The 21,837-nt window shown below is 34.8% G+C and overlaps 1 long non-coding RNA gene across 3 annotated transcripts; it reads right to left on the reverse strand.

Annotated features, from left to right (window-relative positions):
• Nucleotides 1-8,227: 8,227 nt before the first annotated feature.
• LOC107313087 lies at nt 8,228-20,117 on the reverse strand. Of its 3 annotated transcripts, none has more exons than XR_004307137.1 (3): nt 19,316-20,117; nt 11,839-17,290; nt 8,228-10,623 (listed from the first exon to the last, which is right to left on the reverse strand). It is a non-coding gene; the product is annotated as an uncharacterized LOC107313087 (long non-coding RNA). The 3 variants fall into 3 exon arrangements; XR_004307138.1 differs by lacking the exon at nt 19,316-20,117 and having other exon boundaries at nt 8,233-10,623; nt 11,839-14,879; nt 15,642-18,193; XR_001554793.2 differs by lacking the exon at nt 19,316-20,117 and having other exon boundaries at nt 8,266-10,623; nt 11,839-11,864; nt 14,684-18,193.
• Nucleotides 20,118-21,837: the final 1,720 nt, after the last annotated feature.

Raw genomic sequence — 21,837 nt, forward strand, 5'->3', positions numbered from 1 at the left:
CAGCAAACTTTTAATGTTAATGTACAAAAATCCCTGTTTCCAAATCTCTGTAGAAATCCTGAGAAGTCAGCATATTCTTTTTATCAAGCATGTAAGAATATTCTTGTATTCACTTTATTTATATCAGAGTTGTGCACAGGTAGCACACTCTCAGCTGTGTTTGCTTTGAAACTTATTTGGGCTTACTAACTAGCTAAATAGCATAAAGGGAAAGGGAATTCTCTCTGGCAGATATAACAGTCTTGTTTTTTTGGAGGTAACGCAAGTATTTATATGCAATTTCAGAAAATAGCACTAATAGAATGTTAGAGGGCTAAGACTTCTTGCTCTTAAAACGAGAGTCCCACATCAAATGAAAGTCAAGAAAACACCTGTGATATCTTATGTAATTCTCTTGTACACAAAACACATCAACTCCAATTTTAAAATAAGGCTAGAATATAATATAAAATATTGCCAGTATAAGAGGCGGCTTTGAGAATATTTATCTGTGGCCTCTAAAAAAAAGTCATTGAATCTTCCCTGCAAAATTTTCAGCGCACAAGATCTGAGAAATCTCTGAATTCCTGCTGTCAGGAGGGGGGGGTAAGGCTAGAGAGAAGTAGAGCTGCCAGAGCAGAAATACCACTACATTTTCTTGAGGATCTCTCAGCAAAAACAAAAGCCATTTGCATGCAGCAATGGAAGTACTGATTGCTAATTAGGTATAACAGGTAGATATTACCCATAATATGAAAATATATGGTGGGCTTTAAATAAAGGAGTCCTCATCATATCAACTACATTTTTTCCTTTTTTTTCAATGTATTGCTTTCTTGGAGAACATTTACCCTTTCACATCAGTGATTCTTTTGCCAGGTTCTATCTGTTAATAGTCCATAATTCAACACTGAGAACACTGAGAAAATTACTCAGCTTTGCAAATTCTCTACTCAGCAGAAATGCATTTGGTTTTTTGCTTTTTGGTTTTTTTCCAAAAATTAGAAAAGTGTTGTAATGTACTGAACTAGAATACAAATATAGCTGTTAGCATCTTAAAATGTTTTCATTTACTTACATCACAGAAAAAGTGGTCACATAACCAAATGCTACTCCCAAGTCAGCAACTCACACCTGTGATCTACGTTCCTATTTTATTACTTACAGATTATTATTTGTTCTAAATGCAATTCTCTTTTATTGTGATGTTATCAGTTACTGCATTTTGTTCCTTCAGTGCTTTTAGTTTAGGATAAATTACTCATTTGGTAAGCATTAAAATGAGGAAGATAAAGCTGGGTCGTAATATTTAATTCTAGAGGTTCATACTAGAAAAGCATATGCAGAATGCAATATAAGCCTCAGCATAGCAGGGTTTTAGGCTATTCTTCGCATAGAATTTCCTAGTAATCAAGGAGTTTGAGCATCTTATGTATTTTTAAATGAAATATGCATATTACCAATTGAAAATAATGGATGTTATGATTGGGAGAAGTGTATCACTTATATGTACTTCAACCCTTCAGCCAAACTCCTACATTACAGAAGATTCATTTTAGGCTAAATAGAAAAGTAGTTAAGTAAGGTAGAATTCTCCATCTTGTGCCTTCTGATAGCAATAAAATTTACATTTCTCAAACCTAAAATATGTTCAAACAGAATGGAAATGTGAAGTCCAGTTGGGATCACAGCAACTCCATTTAAGGATGTTCAGCTTTAGTTTCAGGGCTTTAAAAGTCTTATGAGCTATCTCACCATTTCTTTATATTGTTTTATTGAGTCCAGCTTTACAAAGAGTCAAAAGCATAGCATCTGGCCCAGATCTCATCTGGGCTCTCATGTGAGTCCCTGATGGATCCAAGCAGTGTGAATTGCCAAAACTCTTTGTAGAATAGCCCAGTCTAACCCAGCTTGTGTCTCCTGAAATCACATTGCGCGTGTAAAACCAACCATTTTTAATAACAAATATCAGTCTTATGTCTTCCTGTTGCTGATATCACTACAAGATCTCCCAGTAGAAGGACAGTCAGATGTTGAGACTGCATGCACATACACAGGGAGTCCATCCCTTGGCAAATGAAAACAAGTCTGAGGCTTTCACTAAGTGGCAGCACGAGCTCAGCTTTTCTCCTTTTTGTACTGTTACACTCTCCCAAAACTGGTGATTGATCTTCAGTCACCATTCATTTAGTTTAGATTTTAGGAGAGAATTTCATCTGCCAAGTATTGATTTGTGCAATATAGACATGTACATTCAAACTAGTTGGCTGGATTCCCTTTAGAGTCATTGGAAATAAGTAAGTTTAATTCATCTAACACTAAATTAGGACATCTAAATCTCTGCTGCCAAATCATCAGACAGCTCATAGGACAGTGAGGCAAAGAACCTATTTAATTTTCTAATAAGGTGTACTTTGTACCTGTTCTCTGCATAAATTGCCATCTTTTTTCCCTGTAACATTATTCTTTGTTCACTAATACATTAGACCATTATGTCTTTATTCTCTGTCCATTATTGGAATCTGTCAATAACAGTGAGATTCTTTGGGATGACATTAATAAAGAACAAAGACTGCCAAAGTCCACTCTCATTTTCAGTAATGATCCATGCCTTTTTAGATATCCTATTCTTCATTTATTCTTTATGTAACAATGAGCAACAGGTTTCATAATTTCTCAGGCAATATAGCTTTCATCTATATTTTATTCATTTAAACTCCTCTCATCTACAGGGAATACGCTACACTCATACAATACGTTTTAAGGGTCTATTGTTTCTGCATAGAGAATCAAGACAAATGACTAGAAAAGGCAGCTATACTTGGAGAACTTCTGTATTATACTTGGAGAACTTGCCTCCATAGAGTGGGCTTGTACCTAGAGACATCTGGATTCTTCTGTCTTCTCTCTAAATGTTTTTGATCTTCTATAATGCAGGGATAATTGTGCTTCCTTCCTTATTTAGGAAAGGACAGTGACCACATTTTACTAATTATTAAATAATTTGAAATGCACTGTATTAGTCAACTGAAAAAAAAAAAAAAGAAAAAAAAAGCATAAAAATCCATCTCTCTGGTTCCACTGAGAGTGTGAAATTGTACTTTGAAAAGCAATAATAATGCAAAATGCAGAACATTTAAAATATCTGTTTACCTTACACAGAAGAAAGAACAAATGCCAGACAAATTCTACCCCATTGTCTTCGTCCAAGGATCATCACTCTAAATCACCAAGATTAACTGATGTAGAATAATTCTTTAATGATGAAAGTGGCCAAGACTGACAGGAAGAGCCTTCAAACAGGTGCAGCTGAGCACTAGCTCACTACAAAAACAGGTGAAAGTATAACAGAACTCTGTGTCAGGTTGCAGCCTTATGGGATATAAAGCCTAAAGCCATTCTTTTAACCCATTTATTCACAGCTGTCCACTATGAAATGAATTAATCAAGACTGGATGGGGGCAGTATCATGCCACGAAATAATCACTCAGTTCAACTAAAATAAGCTTTTGGACTTTTTCTCTATATGTTATACGGCACAGTTTTCATAGATTTCTGCTTTCACTCTGTGTCTGCTGGGGAAATGTGATTACCTATAGAATTCTTCAAAATATCACAGATGTCATTGGATAAAATTCAAGCAAATATTAATATTTAATGTGCAATCCACAAAATATCAATTTTAATTACTACATTTGACATATTAAAAATCAATACTTAAGTAGTGAAAGATTCTGCTGTTTAGGCTGTACTCCACATGGATGATCATTTCTAAATTAAGAGATGCAAATTTAATCAATAGATTTAAAACTTTACATCACTTGAGGCACTTGAATTGCTTCTAATCAGCCTAGTAAAGTGAAAGCATCATTTAATTGTTGTTTTTTCCTTCTCTTTGAAAGACAACCTTACCTTCAGGCTGGATTTTGCTCAGAATTAGCCATATTATCTGCAGCTTTTGCTATTCTTTGTTATTCTTACCAATTAAAAGTGTATTTAAAAAGTCAAAAACAAATAGTTTTAAATCCCAGAGATCATTTCATCATTCATCAAAGCTTATGTAAAATCAACATCTTAACTGTTTGAGTTTTGATAAATAAACTTGGTATCATATTATTTTTGCTTTATAATACTGGCAAAGAACATAAGTAATTTGTTGTCAATATGAAATCTGCTTTTACGTAGTTTAATGAGTGCACTTGTCTGAATTGTAAAAAAAAAATATTAAAAAAATCTTATTTTCTGAGAATGTCTGTATGTATTTATCGTAGTAATACAAACTGCAAATTACTGAAAGTCAGAATTCCTTTCTTATTTTTAATTTTCCAAAAGAGATGCTAAAAATACTGCCCCTCACATACATCCAAATATCTTCAACATACCTTGAAATCCAGCTTATGTTCAATTTTAGTAGATTGGAATATCACAGCTTATGTCAGGTGTTTCTCATAAATGCTCACATATAAAAAGAAAAAAACACCATATGCAAGTTTATCCATGAGACAACATCAGACCAAATGTGGACTTCATGGCAAACACTTTTCTAGCAATGTGCATCATGGCATCTGTGAAACACTGGGTCACATCCAGTGGTGCAGAATTTTACAAGTGCAGCAGGCAGGCTTTTGTTCATCACTGGCAAAAATACATGGCAAATGACTGTGAAAAATAGAACTTCAAAGATGAGAATTTGCTCTATCAAGTAGTGTTAATGTGTTATTTGTATCAGTTGTAATTTCCATGAAAATAAATAGGAGGCATTACCTTCAGAGTAACCTACATATTACATATGAAGTTACATCAATACATCACTTTACATCAATATATACTGAAGACTTTCAAGGTAAATCTTTTTAAAGCACTAGTTGGACCTATATTTCTGTTAAAAGCGACAAATATAATGGAGGTAAGTGTGATGGTTTTATTGTTGTATTCTTTTTTCAAAACCTCTTTCTGGACAGTACAGTAGGAAAAGCACCATACATTCAAATGGAGCAGGATTACTGCTTTATAAAACTGAATATACTATTATCTAGCTATTTGTCATGAAAAGGTATTATGATTACATAAAGAAATTGTTTTGTAATGACCTTAAATGGTAATTCATGCACCAGAATTATTTAAATAACTACAAATTAAAGTTACTAGTATTATGTCTTCATTAAAAGTATGCTTCTGAGTCATAAGCAACAGGATATTTATGCTTCTGCGCTGATCTAAATTAAGTCAGTAATATCTTCTTTCCACAAATTTCAAGGACAAAAATAACGTGGCACATGCTATAAAAAAAAGCCTGGCATCACAACCAAGTCTGTATATTCTGTGATATATGAGTCACCCTCAGAGGAGTTTCTGGGACAAAATTTATTTGGGCACCGGAAGGAAGCAGAAATGATATTTCCTCTTTAAATGGGCACAGAATGTGCACTACAGTTGCACGGTTTCAGCATTGTGAGTACTACAACTTTCTAGAATTGAGCCAACAATGGGCACAGATCTCTAACGCTGAAGACTGCAAAAAGCAAATGGCATTAGCTATGAGGACATAATTAATAGAATATGCAGTATTATTCATGGTTTTTTGGTGTTTTTTTTTGTTTTGTTTTGTTTTTTGTTTATTGTTTTTCTATATATACAAGGCTGATAAGGATTCCAATTGTATTTTAGTGAACCACCCCTTTCTGTATAATATTCTGACCAGCTGAGCACCTAGAAATCTCAAGGCTATTGAAATCTTGGCAGAACCACTCATAGGTGTAGAATAGAATCTGGCAAACATATTTCCTCAAGCACAGGCCATTTGGATGCCAGATGCTAGAAGAAAAAAGAATGTATGCAAACGCATTTCAGTTTTATGTTGCAAGAAACTGCATTTCCAAATCCCCACACAGTGAAGGTTGCTGCCATTACAAAAGACATAGCAAACAGCATTTGAAGAAAAGGCTGGGGACATTACAGGCATTACACTGTGTAATACTCTTACCATCCACATTCAAAAGGGAAGAGATTTCAAACAAAACTGAAAAAGCAAGTACAGAAAGGTCTGAATTTTTAATTTGATTCAACTACTTTCTGTCACAATATTGTTCTTTGACAATGACAGTCAACTGTTCTTGGAAACTCTCAGCTACAGCCCAGCTGTTCCAGTAGAATATGGCTTGTGGCACTGCTTTTTCCATACTGTTCAGAATTTTGCAGAGATTACTTTTAACGTTATGTCTTTCCATTGTTTTTGAGGTCTGAAATAGTCATCTAGCTTGTATTCCTTCTTTTCTTATCCATCTGACCAGAATGATTCCCCATGAAGCATTCATTTGTTCTTGTTGTGTCAGTGCTTCACAGGCATTCTGTTAGAATTGGAAAATTTTTAAACTGTCATTTAATTCAAAAGTATCATCATTCTTTCCAGAAAGTGAATGTATAGCTCTGTAATAATTCATACTGCTTTTTGTTCTTGTAGTTTCTGATTCCTGTGCAATAGTTAAAATTAGGCAGGATCTTCTGTTTAACATCTTCACTGATGATCTGGATGAGGGTATTGAGTGCACCCTCAGCAAATTCGCAGACTAAGTTGGGAGGGAGTGTTGATCTTCCTGAGGGGAGAAGGGCATTACAGAGGGACCTGGATAGACTTGTTCGATGGGCCAAGGTTGGCATGAGTTTCAATAGGGCCAAGTGTTGGGTCCTGAATTTTGGTCACAACAACCCTAGGCAACCATACAGGCTTGGGGAGGCATGGCTGGAAAGCTGTCTGAAGGAAAGGGACCTTGAAGTGCTGATGGACAGTCAGCTGATGGACAGCCAGCAGTGTGCCCAGTGGCCAAGAGGGCCAATGGCATCCTGGCTTGTATCAAGAATCATCCTGCCCTTGTATTAGGCATTGGTGAGGCCTCACCTCAAGTACTGTGTTCAGTTCTGGGCAGCCCAGCACAAGAGAGACATGGAGGTACTGGAGCAGGTCCAGAGAAGGGCAACGAGGCTTGTGAAAGGCTTGGAGAATCAGCCCTATGAAGAGAGGCTAAGAAAGCTGGGGCTGTTTAGTCTGGGGAAAAGGAGGCTGAGGACCTTATCGCCCTCTTCCAGTACCTGAAAGGTTCTTACAGTGAGAGTGGGGCAGGTCTCTTCTCACTAGTGTCAAGTGACAGGACGAGGGGAAATGGCCTCAAGTTGCACCAGGGCAAGTTTAGGTTGGATATTAGGAAGAACTTCTTTACAGAAAGGGTAGTTAGGTACTGGAATAAGCTCCCCAGGGAGGTGGTTGAATTGCCATCCCTGGTTGTGTTTAAGAGCTGTTTGGATGTGATAATTAGGGATATGATTTAGTGTAGGGTTTTTAGAGTTAGGGTACTGGTTAGGCTGTGGTTGGACTTGATGAGCTTCGAGGTCTTTTCCAGCCTGGGTAATTCTATGATTCTATGAATATCCTATTTGTTAATAGTAAGATCACTCAATACTATCTCTACAGTCTTAACAATTGCATTCAGGAATCTATATATTACCCCTAACTGGCAGCCTATGTGTTTTTCAGTGATTTTGTAGAGACTAAAATGCCAATTATTTATTTATTTTACTAGATAATGTATGAGCAATCAGTTATCCTCTGACCTCGGATCCCTTAGGCCCTTCCCATCTGTCAGATTTCTCTGTAACTACACATGTTCCTTCACTACATCAGTCCAATGCACTAGACATGTACATATCCTTTACAAATACAGTGCTGAAACAAAAACAAGAAAGGTGCTGCATCTAAAAGACTCACCCCAGTTTTCCATCCTTGACAATCCTGTAGAGCTTCACACAGTTACATACATATATATATATGTGTGTGTGAGAACAAAATATGTTCTTTCTTTGATATAAATGAAAGCTTGAATTCTGCTCATTAAAGCAAACAGATCCTTACAATGAGGCAGGACCTCACAGCATCTCCTGTGTCTGAGTGGTAGACACACCATAAACATGATTTGTCAGGGTTGTTTTTTTCCATTTCTTAACTGACTGAATAGGTAATTTTAATGAAATACTGAGTAATTGGACCACATTAAAAGGTTAAATGGGGAGTTTCCTGGAAACATTTTCTTTGTGTATTTACACAGGATCATCTGAAGCATAAATATAGTCCCTGGATGGTTAAGTCGCATTGCAATGAATTTAATTCAGTCAGTCATGTTCACAGATGACATACATATTTTGCACATATAGGGCCATTGGGGTCAACAAAGAGAAGTCGGTTTACACCTGTTTAGGATATAGCAAAATGTACAGAAGATTTTTTAATTTTTTTTTAATTTTTTTATTTTTTTCTGTTACAGTCAAGCTGAATTCTAGAGTTTCGTAGGTAAACATTGTTTTTATTATGGTAGAGGGTCTTTCCACAACAAGGGTGCATAACATAGCAGAACATTACTTGTAGACTTCTTTCATTTCTAATATGGGTAAAAGACATGAAAAAAGTTGACTAGTTATTGACTTCTTCTCTCCCAAATTCAAAGCAAACTCTTAGATGCTTTCCTGATATTTTAGAAAATAGAAGTGAATGGGGAAATATATCTTTTTAAAATAAAACAATCTGGAAACTATATATATGCAGTTGTAAACATATTTGCATGAGAAGTTCTAGGAAGAGCAATGACTCAGGTTCAGTGAGAATGATCACAGTGAGTGTTTGATTTTTCAGGGTAACTTTTGTATCTTACCTGATTTTCATTTCCATTCTAAGACTCAAGATTTTTTAAAAGCAATTAAATAAAATGGTTACAAATAGATTTTGAAAGCATTGTGTTTTTAAATTGGGAAAACAAACAAACAAAACCCTACAAAAATAATAGCCTTATGTGACTTGAGGAAGACTTGTAAATCAAATCGGATACAGGAGAACTGCAATAGGTGGAAAGTACCAGAAAAGGAGTCTTGACATAGCAAAGTTTTAAGAAATAATAGATCTCGCAGAGACAGTATGCCACTTAACAGACACACCTTTTAAGTTTACTTATAGAAAAGTTATGTACCAGTACAAGACACATGCACAAGCATCTGTTTTTCAACATGTCATTCAAATTGCAGATTGGTACATACCTACTCTTCTTTTTTTTCATTCATTGCTTCAGGATTCAACTACATTTCCCTTGATATACTTGGATAATAAAACGGTTAGTGGTAATTATCTTAATGATTTCAGCATGAAGATTAGTAACCCTTGTAATTTTTATTCTTTCCAGTATAAATTAGTTTACAAGTGCTCAAAATACCTGTTAAGCTGCCAAGGCTGTGTACAGATTTTCAGTATTCAAATTAACCTTTGACTTTTGAACAAGAATGCTTATATATAAAAACTGCAGCTTCTTTACTTTTTTAGTAGGAGGCAATTGTAATTGAAAATTGTTGGGAACAGACTCCAGAATGGCAAAAGGAATGAAAAATAAACAAACAAGCAAACAAAAAACAACCATACACTACAAATCAGCAGAAAGTCAGTTTCATTTCTTCCTAAAGTAATTTTATCCTTTACTATTATTATAATTACTGTAGAATTACATTATGTATGTTTAACATATACTAAACGTAATACAACGATGCTTAATGTAAAGCGTATTTATTAATGAGTCAGTGAAAGTCCTTGATTTGACACCATTCAAAGGCACCCACTTAACTTGAAATTCCTGTTGCAGTCCCTCTATTCCACGAGTCAGATAAATTCTGCTGAAGTGGGAGGATTAGTAACCCTATAACAACAAACACATTCAGTAGTGACACTAAGTCACTTACATAGTCCTAGCCTGTTTATAAAAAAATCCACTAAGAAATGACTTTTGCCTGTATGATAATCAAAATACAATAGATGCACATTTACACAGAAAAATATTGTAAAGCAATCAAACACTATTCAAAAAGGCTGGTAGAAATATCTTGTTTCGTTAGTTCAAGTGTCTGTTTTTGATGTCTACATTCCAACTACACAGAAAATAAATAGTACAGGTCTATATCTAGAAACTTTTTCAAATAAGAAAAGAGTTCTAATCCATTTTTTTTCTGGCACAAATCAAGACACAGGGTATAGTTCAATGAATAAGAATATGAAGTCTATAAATGGAGAGAAAAGTTTGAGTTAACATTCAGATTTCCAGCCACAATCAGATGTAAAACTTATAGCAGCCTATCTGTCTTACAAGTCTGCTTTGCCCATCCTTGTGTCCAATTGACATACTTGATTTGTCAGTAACTAAGTAACAGCTTGAAAGACATTCTTCTTTTCTTGTCAACAGGAATCATTCTTGTAATATCTCCAAGATGAGATTATCAATGCATAAATACAATGCATATGTCCATTTTTATTGTTTTTAGTCAAATCAACATTCATTTAATGTCTATGAGTAATCACATACAGTTATCTGCAAAATACATTTTCAGCAAAATTGTTTTCATTCTTTTCACTTTATCTAGTTTTTATTATTTTGTATTTGTCAATAATATATGATTTATTCACTATTCATGACATAAAAACAAAATGGAGGAAACTCTCCTCTTATTTTTTTCTGCATTCTCAGTCACTCTGTGCAGTTTTGACAACCATCTGCTGAGATTAGACTCCACATCTTCCTCCTGTTCATCCGTGTCACATTAAAATATTGACAGAAACAGTTTCTTCTGGGAAAATAAAAACTTAATAGGTAAGTGGAAGCTCTATTCAGTTTAACATTAAAATTCTAATGTACTCTTACAACCTGTGTTGTATTTATTTATCTGACCATTTGAAACTGAAAAATTAAAGGGTAAAGCTCCAGCCCAAACACTGGATTTTACAGTGGGATTCAGGCTATACCTAATATATAGAAATTAATGTAAAGCTTTTGGAAATAGCAAGTAGCCTACGTGATGAAAATCTCTAGGTGAAAAACATGGCAGGGGAAGTCCAGTCTCTTCAGCAGTAATCAAAGGGATCAAATGACAGCATTGCCCACACCCAGATTTACAGTAAAGGGCAGACAAGGCAAACAGGCTGTAAATAACTTCAGTATTTCTAAAACAAAGGATGTGGGCAGATAGGTAAGCCAGTGATTTGTCCTTGGGACTTGTCTGGGGTTTAATGTCATGAAAGGACATGAAAACCATTTGACATGAAATGAGAAGTGAGAACAATCCGTGCTCTGTTGACTATTTTCTTCACTATGAGACCAGATGCCTTTCCCAGTGGTATTTTTCCAGTACATTATCACATATTTGCCCTACATTCTTTGTCTTCAGCTTTGTAATCTTGCATTTAGCCTTTTTAAAATCTGAGCTGCTTTTTTGTTTTTTTGTGGGATTTTTTTTGTTTGTTTGTTTGGGGTTTTTTTTTTTTGGTTTTTTGGTTTTTTTGTTGGTGTTTTTTGGGGGTTTTTTTTTTGTTTTTTGGTTTTTTTGGGGGTTTTTTTTTGGTTTTTTTTTTCCACAAAAGAAGCACCATAGAAACCAAATTAATCCAATGTCTCTCTATGTAAGAGCTACCATCATAATTATTTACTGTTCAATCAGCTGTGCTGCCATTTGTACATTTTCTCAGTAATAAGTCCATATATATTCTTCCAGATTTTTGCTGATGTGTCTAACAGCACTAAAAGAGGTCAGTAAGGAATCCCATTAGAAACATCCACAGAGGATAATGATATAATATTATCTAATGTGCTTTTTGTTACCTACTACTTAAGAAATGTGACTGAGAACCTTAGTCTTTTAAGGCTGCTTCTATTAACCCTGTCTCCAACTTCTAAGAGGTGCTGAATTTAAGAGAAAATATTCAAATATTACTCTATTTAATAAATAGAGTAATTATGATGGCTAATAGAATACTTAAGAGATTTTGCAAATTACTTTTATACTTACAGACAGAAGTTTATCAGAGGAACTCACTGAAAAAAAAAGAAAAGAAAAAGAAAAAGATTAAATTGATTACCCCAGATTAGATGGGGATGATGGTAACAATGTTAACTTGAATCATAGCTTCATACTGGTTTCAGAGAACCACAAAGAATTAAATTAGCTACTCTTATAGTCTTGTTCCTGAGAAAAGGAGAGAGAAAAATAAAAATGATATCAAAAAGCAAAGGCAAACTGGTTGTTGCTACTATATGAGATTTGATCAGAAAGCTCTATCAATTGTCTGTTTATTTCCTACATGAACTTTGTCCTACTTATTGAAGAATGAACCACTGAATAATAAGCCTAAATAATGGAGGTGGACAGATTTTTAATATCTACTGAATGCTTCATTTTTACTGGACTTTCCACAGTAGAAGAGTAAACAAATATGAGTGCTTTTAGCTGACTAATTAAAATCTTGATTTCTGGATTTTTTAACAGTATTTTTTAACATATTATTTTTGAATAGAATGTCAGTTATGATAAAAACCTTTCAGAAATGCTGCACTAGTAAGTTCACAATATAAGGCCAAATATTGTTATTTGATCACTTCTTCAAAAATCAATATACATATTCTATTACCAGTCTAAGAAAAAGAACATTGGTATAGAGTTTAGGAAAAAAAAAACCTTTCAAGTTTTCTCATGCAATATATGTAACAAGTCTTTAGGTAAATATTTAATATTTCTTAAGATTTCTTCTGAAGACTGATTCAGTCTCTGAAATATCAGTGGTTAAGAGCACAGATAAAAGTATATAATAAAATGCTTAATCACTGTTTTGAGTAAAAAGCTCAAGGCAACTTTTATTGCGGAAATGTTCTTGCCTTTCCATTAAGGTTTCCCTCTTCTGAGCAGAAGGGGATAGGGAGGAGGAATTATTATTACTGATTTAATTAAGCTACTAAGATTTCTGGTCCAGTCCAATGGGAAATGACAAATTTGAGACTGCAAATTGGATGTAATCATCTCATATCATTACTATTTTCATCATGAAAATAAATCAATTTTGTATATTTTCTATTTTCATTACCATATTTGTCAGAAGAGGGAACTATCAAAATTCTAATAATACCTGATGTGCTTTGGTAATTATGGTACTATGCTCATACTTTGACATTTACAATCCTGCATATGATTTGCTGGCCATTCCACTCCTCCTTGTCAGGTTAATAAGGGTTATAAACATGGAATCAGCTAGTTGATCTACAAAATGTAATTGCACTATTTCATCCCTTTTCCAGTTTTCAACTATAGTTTGAAGGGGGGGATATAAATAGAAAATTAAGCTGAGATGTACTGACATAAGTACACTTTTAGGTATCAGACTTTCTTCTTGTGCACTGAAGTGAGTTATATATAATAAACGTTGAATTGTATCTCTGAATATCAAGTTAACATTCATAGCCAAAGATTGGGGTTTTTTTGTTGTTGCTTTTGTTTTTTTTTCTGGAAGCAGACAGAATGAATGTGCTAATGAAATCTAATCACAGTTACACGCACTACAATCAAATATATTTTTGTGTTTACACATACTAATATTGTTTCAGTTGATTAGTGAGAATATCTTGAATTGCAAAATTCTATCAAAAGCAAAACATAAAATCAGAGTTCAAAATGGAAAGTTATATGCTACTGTAACACTATGTTCCAGTGCTCTCTCCCTCGGCAAAATAACAAAATAATAAGAACATCAATTTTTAAAGTATCCCAAATGTCTCTGAGCATAAACCAAAGCAAAGAATTTCAGCAACTTATGTACACTTGGAAGAAACAACCTGTGTCCAGTGTCAAGAGAGCTCTACCTTCTTTAACCTTAGCTGGACATGCCTGTAGTGCTGTATTACTTACACAGTTGACGTATCTGCTATGTTTCTTTTTGATGATTGCAATTACACTGATTCAGACATTTTTACTTCTGTATTCTATGTATATAATTCATAGGCAAATCTGAAAGCCAAAATGGCTTAAAGGCATCTGTGGTGCCTGTGGAGCCTTTGTGACTGCCCTCCTTCTTCCAGGGTTGTGGATTAAGAAAGAATATGAAGCTGATGCAGAAAACTGTCAACTGGCATCCAGTTCTATACCAGCTGAAAGCCTTGGTTCAAGTTTTCAGTTAAGGGATCAAGCTCCAGCTACATAAGAGAATGCATTTTGATCTATAAATCACAGAAACAGTGATATTTTTCAGGGAACACTGAAAGTGAAGATCACAAAAGCCAGAACAAAGCATGCAAGAGCCAGGCGGAATGCATTTTCTTTCTAAAGAGAGACAGCTCTGAAGGAATCTTCTGTCTTTCAGAGGACACCAGATAGAGCAGGTCTGATTGCCTTTCAGAAGCATCGTATGGCCCCATTTTAAGTGATGATGCATTTTTGATCTCTAGCTCAGTAATCATCCCAGAAGACCTCACCAACTGCATGCAAGCTACAAATGAATATCCCCAGTCGTAATAAAGTTTTGGCCTCAGAAAGGCAAAAACATCAAAGTTTTCATAAATTCTATGAGTTATTAAAATGTTACAGAGGTATGTGAAGCCAAGTGCTCCTTATCTACCACTGTCTTTTCGATTAACACCAATGAGCAAAATTTTTTTCCTTGAGCTTTAGAACAAAATGGGCAGTCTTCAAGATCAGAAAATAAGAAGAGACTAGGTAAAAAGTCTGCAGGAAGACTCAGACAGCTGGATGCTATTTGCAAAACTACTTGGCACTTAAACTAAAGTATTCCTACAGAATTCGAGATTCTGCAAGCAACTTTTATAAGTGGTCCCTAAGAATTTCACTAAGAATTAGTGCAGATACTTACCATCGTATTGGTTTAATTAGTTTAATCCACATAAAGGCAGTACCCTTTGCAGTTTCTCAATGATATTCATATATTCTTTCTTCCTGTTTAAGGATTAAATCCCTTCCGTACCCCAAAATTAATGTAGATGCTCATTAGTCTAGAACTTTCCAACACACATTCTCAAATTATAAAATCTACAGCTTCAAGCAAATGCCTATAAAGAAAGAGCAAATTATGGTGAAGAAAGAAATGGCTATACAAACAGTATTAGATAAAATGGTTGTTTTAGTGGCTACAAGTAATCATGTTCAGTTTCTATGAAAAGGGCTCCAACTGGATAGAAAATCTGATAGTTGAAAGAAAAACATGTCAAATTATTTTTAGTAGATATATTTATCATTTAGAGATTTTAAACCAAATTTTAAAAGTCTTTAGAGAAAAAAAAAAAAATAGTTTCACTGAAATTTAAAGCAATATTGCCAGTGACCTTAATAAAGTCAGTGGGTGTCTAACATGATTCTGTACTGTTGGGCTTATTATTTTTCTAGACAAAAGGCAAGATCATATCTGTAAGTCACATAGCAGATTTGTATCTGTTAGGGAACAATAGTACTAAGTAAAAGTATTAGAGCTAGATTGCCGGAAAGATTTGGATTCTTCTGAGGGCATATGAACTATGCAAGTAAAATATGCATCTATCACCTTGTAGAAAAGCTTTTCTGTGACTCCATTAATAGAAATAATTCTCATAAGTAATGCCTTAGTTAATTCTAGCAAACAACTACATTTCCTTTTAAGCAATTGGGAAATTCAGAATTTGTAAGCTAGGTAGTGCTGCTTTCTGTAAGCATTCTAAACTACCAGAAATTCATTAGTAACATCCTTTTTCTCTGGGGCCCAAAAGCTCTGAAGGCAAGTACTAAATGCTTCCATTTTTAAGCATTCAAAACATAGTCACAATATGTTCCATACTTACTAATTCACTTGTTTGATGGTCACTGGAAAGCAGATGTTAGAGCTTCCTTGTAATGTAAACATCTGTGTTAGCTGTGAATAAGTAAAGCTATAATAATAATAATAACAATAATACCAAATGAACATATATGAATGAAGAATATTGAATATTAATAATAATAATAATAATAAACCACCACCAACAGCAAAAAACCTTCAAAGAACTTAGGAAAAAGTAACCTGCTTGACATAACATATTTTTGCAGAGGTGATATGAATGCTAATTCTTTCCAGGAGATCTGAGGAAGCCTCAGGCTATATTTCCAGACGGTATATTCCAAAAGAAAAAAAAATTGCAGTTACATAAATATGTGTAGATTATTAGTGGTTGCCAAATACATGCATTTGATATTTTTATGATCCAACTGTTCTCCATTAAGCCAGCAGACAGTGATATTTTTGTTCTGCAGAGAAAACCATAACAGACCAAATAAAATGCTTTATACAGCAAAGCTGTTCTGCCCTTAAGGTACAGAGATTTTCCATATTGTTTTCATTTGGAAGTTTATTTGGATTATGAACCGCCTGCTGACACTGATACCTCTACTCTCCCTCTCCCTTTCCAAGTCTTAAATCAAATAGTTGGGTCAGCACTTGTACTTTTACTTTGATTATGTGAAGTCCCTGTGGAAAGTTACAGTGCAGTCTGAAACATTTCTATTTTATGGTATGCTGTGAGCTTACATATTTGAATGCTTAATTTACAGATGTGCTTAGGGAAGTGTTGATGCAAAGAAACCAGCTATTCATACATAACCCAGATCAAAGTAGTACTTCTCCAAAATATGTATCCTATTGTGCCAGCTAAATAATTTATACAAAATCATCCCCAAAACATCTGTAAGTAATTTAAATTAAAATTTAAAAGTCATGGCTAACTTCTGCATTGCTTAGCCTTCCTGTTTGATTTTTGTGAGCAAATGACTCCACACCCTACTGAGAGTACCTGAAATCATGCTCTCAGAGCCCTGTAAGAGGAGGCCAGCAAGCACAGCCTGATATATAGGCAAGATGGAGGGAAGTCCTGGCTGTGCTTTTAGCTGACCAGAAGCTCCATACAGCATCAAACTGAAGCCTGTGTGCCTTTCCTCTTAGCTGCTTTACTGGATTGCTTTGAGGAAGAACAAACAGCAGAGACATAATTTTTAAAGTAAATATTGCTGCCAGACACTTTTTAATGCTGAAAGATGTTCTGAGTAATGATTTTGATTAAGTTAATATTCATATAGTGTTAAAAGTTGTGCTCAGCACTTTAGGATTGCTCAGCACTTTAGGATTGCTCAGCATGCCAGATTAAGAAATTACCATAAAAAATGAACAGATTTTAGTGAGACTGATTTTAGTGAAGGACATTCTTTGGGAGTCGCAACTATAAGTTACTGCAGGACAGAGTACAGTCCACCAAGCACAAAGAAGGGCCAAGTAGGAAAACACAGCAAATTATGTAGAATTTATGAACAAGTTTGAAATGTCAAGATGTTTTTCAACAAGCTCTTTGATGGACAGATAAAATAGTTGAAATTTACTGTGGTTTTAAATGTTCTAATAACTGCAGTATGTCAGGTGGATTCTCACATTTGCTGTGAAGCAGACTTCAGTTACATGGCTTTTCTGAAAATAAGGAAGAGGAAAATAAAAGCAAAGAGTTAGAGCTGACATATCAGTTATGGACCAGAGTATACCTTAAGCTAATATTGATTTAAATACTTCTTTTTCTCGATATTCTATTTCACTGTCCTGTTACAAACAGAATGACTCCAAATTACTTCAACATATGTCTTTACCTCATACTTTTAACCCTACATATTTTAATTTTTAATTGAAGCTGAAAAGTAGAATTGCAAGATGCCACAAAAACAAACAAACAAACAACAACAACAACAACAAAAAACCACTATCTTGTATGCTCTTTTCCTCGTGAACTCCCCCTGACTTCAATGAAATTATTATTATTACTATTGATTACTAGAAATTACTATTGCCATCTTCTGGTGCAATTGAAAATTGGAAGTTGTTCTCATTAAAACATCTGTTGAGATTGCTGATGCTATCTAACAATGAAAATGGCACTGTCTCTTTAGCATCATGCATCAAGTGCATAATAGGGAAACTTTTCCTGTGTAGGCTGCTCTGAATGTAATGCCTTCTATTTATTTCATTCCATGGAAATTACAACAGATGCAAAGAACAAAATACATTATTTGATAGAGCAATTTCTCAGCTAAAAAAGACTATTTTTCAACATAGTCATCAATATTAGCTATGCATTTTCACCAGCTATGAACTAGAGTCTGCATGCCACAATTCATAGAATTATATAATCATAGAATCACAAGGTTGGCAAGGACCTACAAGATCATCTACTCCAAATGTCCTCCCTTTACTATACCTACAGAAAAATCACTAAACCATATCTCCTTGCTCCCTATCCAGACTCATCTTGAACACTGCCAGGGATGGCAGCTCCTCCACCTCCCTGGGCAGGCCATTACAGTGCCTGACTATTCTCTGAGAGAAAAAGTTCCTTCTTATGTCCAGTCTAAGCCTCATATTATACAACTTGTGGCCATTTCCTTGGATCCTGTTTGTTGCCTGGGAGAAGAGGCCAAGCCCCTCCTCATCACAACCTCCCCTCAGGAAGTTATAGAGTGCAATGAGGTCTCCCCTGAGCTTCGTATTCTCCGGGCTAAACAATCCCAGCTCCCTGAGACATTCCTCATAAGACTTGTGCTCCAGACCCCTCACAATTTTCATTGCCCATCTCTGGATATGTTCCAGGGCTTCAATGTCTTTCTTGCAGTGAGGAGCCCAATTGTATGAATAAAAACTGTACCAGCGGAGGTGACCTTTTCGTAGTGTTTCACCATCTACCACCTTCCTGTGCTCACATCTACTATCTGATCTCCAGAAAAATTCATCAAGCATTGATGAATATCAGTAAGTGCCTTTATTTCCATGTAGAGGAATTCAGTGACATACCTTCTATGTCAGACACCATTTTGTCAGACCACCCATCTGCTGCCATCTGTCACACAGAAACAGCATGTAATGGAATAGTGGTGGGAAGGTTCAGCCTACACTGCCATACCACAAATATCTGCCTCTGATGTCATGGGCCAACATAATAAAATAGGAGGCGTTACTTTCAGAGCAGCCCTCTTATAAGTGTATTTCTATTTATAAACCTGGTATATACAGAATGCAGAATAGGTGTTAGAAAACAGAAAGAGGGAAACAGTGATAGCAGATTGCATATGCTAAACTTAAGCACTATTTTAAAATATCATTTGGAATAATTTCATAGTGTGGTGTACTGTCTCTGGCTATGGATCAAAGAATAATCAAAGTTTCTGTATAGAGCACTATTAAGAAAAGTTACCATCAATCGTGTCTTGATTTTCAAAATCTTGAAATCTCTACCAAAACAAAGTAACTTGCACCTGAAATGAATAACTGTCAAATGCTTGATGCAAAAAAAAAAAACAAAAAACAAAAAAAAAAAAAAAAAAAAAAAAAACAAAAAAAACCCACCAAAAACAAACAAACAAACAAAAAAGTTCACGGTTCTTCTTCATGATAAAAAGGTAACAGGGAGACCTTTCAGGCACATTCAAAATACACTTGCATAACTTTTACCTTAATTGTGAAAAGAAATAGGCCAGCATACTTTAGAACCTTCCAGTTGTCAAAATAGTTCACTGAGTTAATAAAACTCATGAAATCGTGAGTTAAATCTTTTCATATAGAAAGGCTTCTTGAATTGTAGCACATATTCCAGGGTAAAGGATATTGACATATTTTTAACACTTCATGAATTCTGCAACACTTTATTGCTGTAAAATAAAATGAACAACTTTCAGCCTTGAAATAGGTCAATGAATATCTAGTCAGTGAGGATCTAGTCAACAGGGAATTTTGCATTATTTGGTGGCTGTATATTACTATGTACATGAACAACTTTCATACACCAGTAGCTTTGTGAAATGTTATGGCCTATGCTACAAACCCAAGATGTTTTCAGGTTTTCAAATCTGTGCATCTGTAAATTAATTATAAAGAAGGGAATGTAATGTGCTTGCTTACCTGCTTAGGTTCAGTGGACTGATTTCAAAGTTTCAAAGAGACTTAACTTTAGGACAAAAATTAAGCACAGAACTTATCCAAGAACTCACCAGGAGCTTTTCCATTAAGTGCATTATATGTGCTCCTTTGTTAATAGGTGGTGCTACTTCAATTCTTAAATTCCGGAAAATGATTCAACAAGAAAAGAGGTAGGTTTCTGCTGGTGCTGCTGAGATTCAATGCTTAATACCCTCGAAGAAGTGTGGGGAAGTAAAGGGGAAATGAGTTGAACATCACATAGGCTGATTAATGAGACTTTTTTATTTTTTCCAAGCCTATTACCAAACTAGAAGTCAATACACACACACACACACACACAGACACAAAAAAAAAAAAAAAAAAAAAAAAAAGAGTCATTATTATTCTTATCAAGCTATAGCACATAGTTTCTTAATGTTAGAGATGTTCTAATGACTCATAAAAAAGATGCAGGCTTTACAGATTTTAGGCAAAGATTAATGCAAAACTTTCTCACTAGGAGGACATCATGAGATACGCAAGGAAGTTTCCAGCTCTGATTTGTTTGAAAGAGACCTGCTCAGCCTAGATTGTTCAGTTCTCCTCAGAGACATTATTGTGAGCTGTGACTAGGAACACTTAATCCTATTGGCAAATCTAAAGAAGTGATCAAAGGGATAAATTGAGCTTGTCTAAAAGCCTTCCAAGTCCTCATCACCCCAAAGAAGAGCTATACTCCCTTCCTACCTCAGCTTGTGCACTCTGAAATGCAGAAAAGCCAATTTGTATGGCAGAAACCACATACCTCAGGGATCTTTAGCCGTTGTTTGAGGAGGAGAGGAAGCAGTAAATTTCTAGAGAAGAAAGCTGAAGTAGGTCTATGCAGAATTATTGGCTCTATGGCAAGAGCCTTGCAACCTAGATTCAATTAACTATGACAGACAGATAGATCTTTTTCCCCTCCATAAATTATGCATTATCATGCAGCCACTTAACCAACACTCTTGTGTTTTAACCAAGCTCCATTAGAACTGAAGAACAGAGCAAATTTTTGCTCACTTTCCTTACTTGAACAGTTTATAACACTGCTTCCAAATTTTACCTGTTGTCTGACCACACACACATTTCACTGTTTTCTACTAAATCTGGTCAAACTAACAGTTAAGTCTGACTCTGTCATGCTTATAATTCTTGCTTATAATTCATGATTTTAATAAAGAAGATATAAAGAAGTTATTTTTATGAGTCTTCAAAATTTTTTCGCATTTATTTCTGGTATTTTCTGAAGTGAAAAAAAAAAAAAATAAATATTGGAATTTTAAAGTTTCTCATGTATTAGATTCTTTCTTAATTCATGTACATTTGCTGCGGTAGATGCTGTACAACTTTCTTTTACCACAAATAAAGGAGATCTCAAATGTCTTCTTCCTGATTTCAGCATATCTGCCCTCTGCACTGACATTCCTGGTCACACAGCAGTCTGGGGAGCAATCATCCACCATGCAACAGGGGGAATCCTGGGTAGCTAAGTCAAATAAATAAATAAATAAATAAAAATATTTTTTTTTTATTATTTTAAAATAGAATAATAATAATAAAAAAGGATCCAAGACGACCTTTACTATTGCCTATCACTTGTCAAAGATACATCAAGCAAAATTTTTACATTCTCACGGATGCCAAATATTTTGGCTGCTAGCCACCAGTTTCCTTATTTTTTCATAGCAACCAGGCTTTTCTGAAGCTAATCTATTAAACACATAATTACTTTCAAATAACAATAAGCCACGACTTGAACCATTTGAAGGAGTATAATGGAAGACAACAATGAAAGGAATCTCCAAAAGTCTCCAGTGCAGCAAGGGTTCCCACAAGTGGAGCAATACTCCACAAAGCTGGATGCTTTACAAATTCAGAATGTGAAGGTGGTTCCAATCCATGGTTCAGATCTTAAACATATTCAATTTTTTGTACTGTAGCTGCTTCCCTTCCTATGAAAGACTGAAAAAAGAAATCAGCTATCTTAAAATATTGTCTCACCATGTATTTTTCAATAGAAATGTATGATTCCCAGTTGA

The sequence above is a fragment of the Coturnix japonica genome, chromosome 4, assembly GCF_001577835.2.
Source record: "Coturnix japonica isolate 7356 chromosome 4, Coturnix japonica 2.1, whole genome shotgun sequence".
Classification (NCBI taxonomy): Eukaryota; Metazoa; Chordata; class Aves; order Galliformes; family Phasianidae; genus Coturnix; species Coturnix japonica.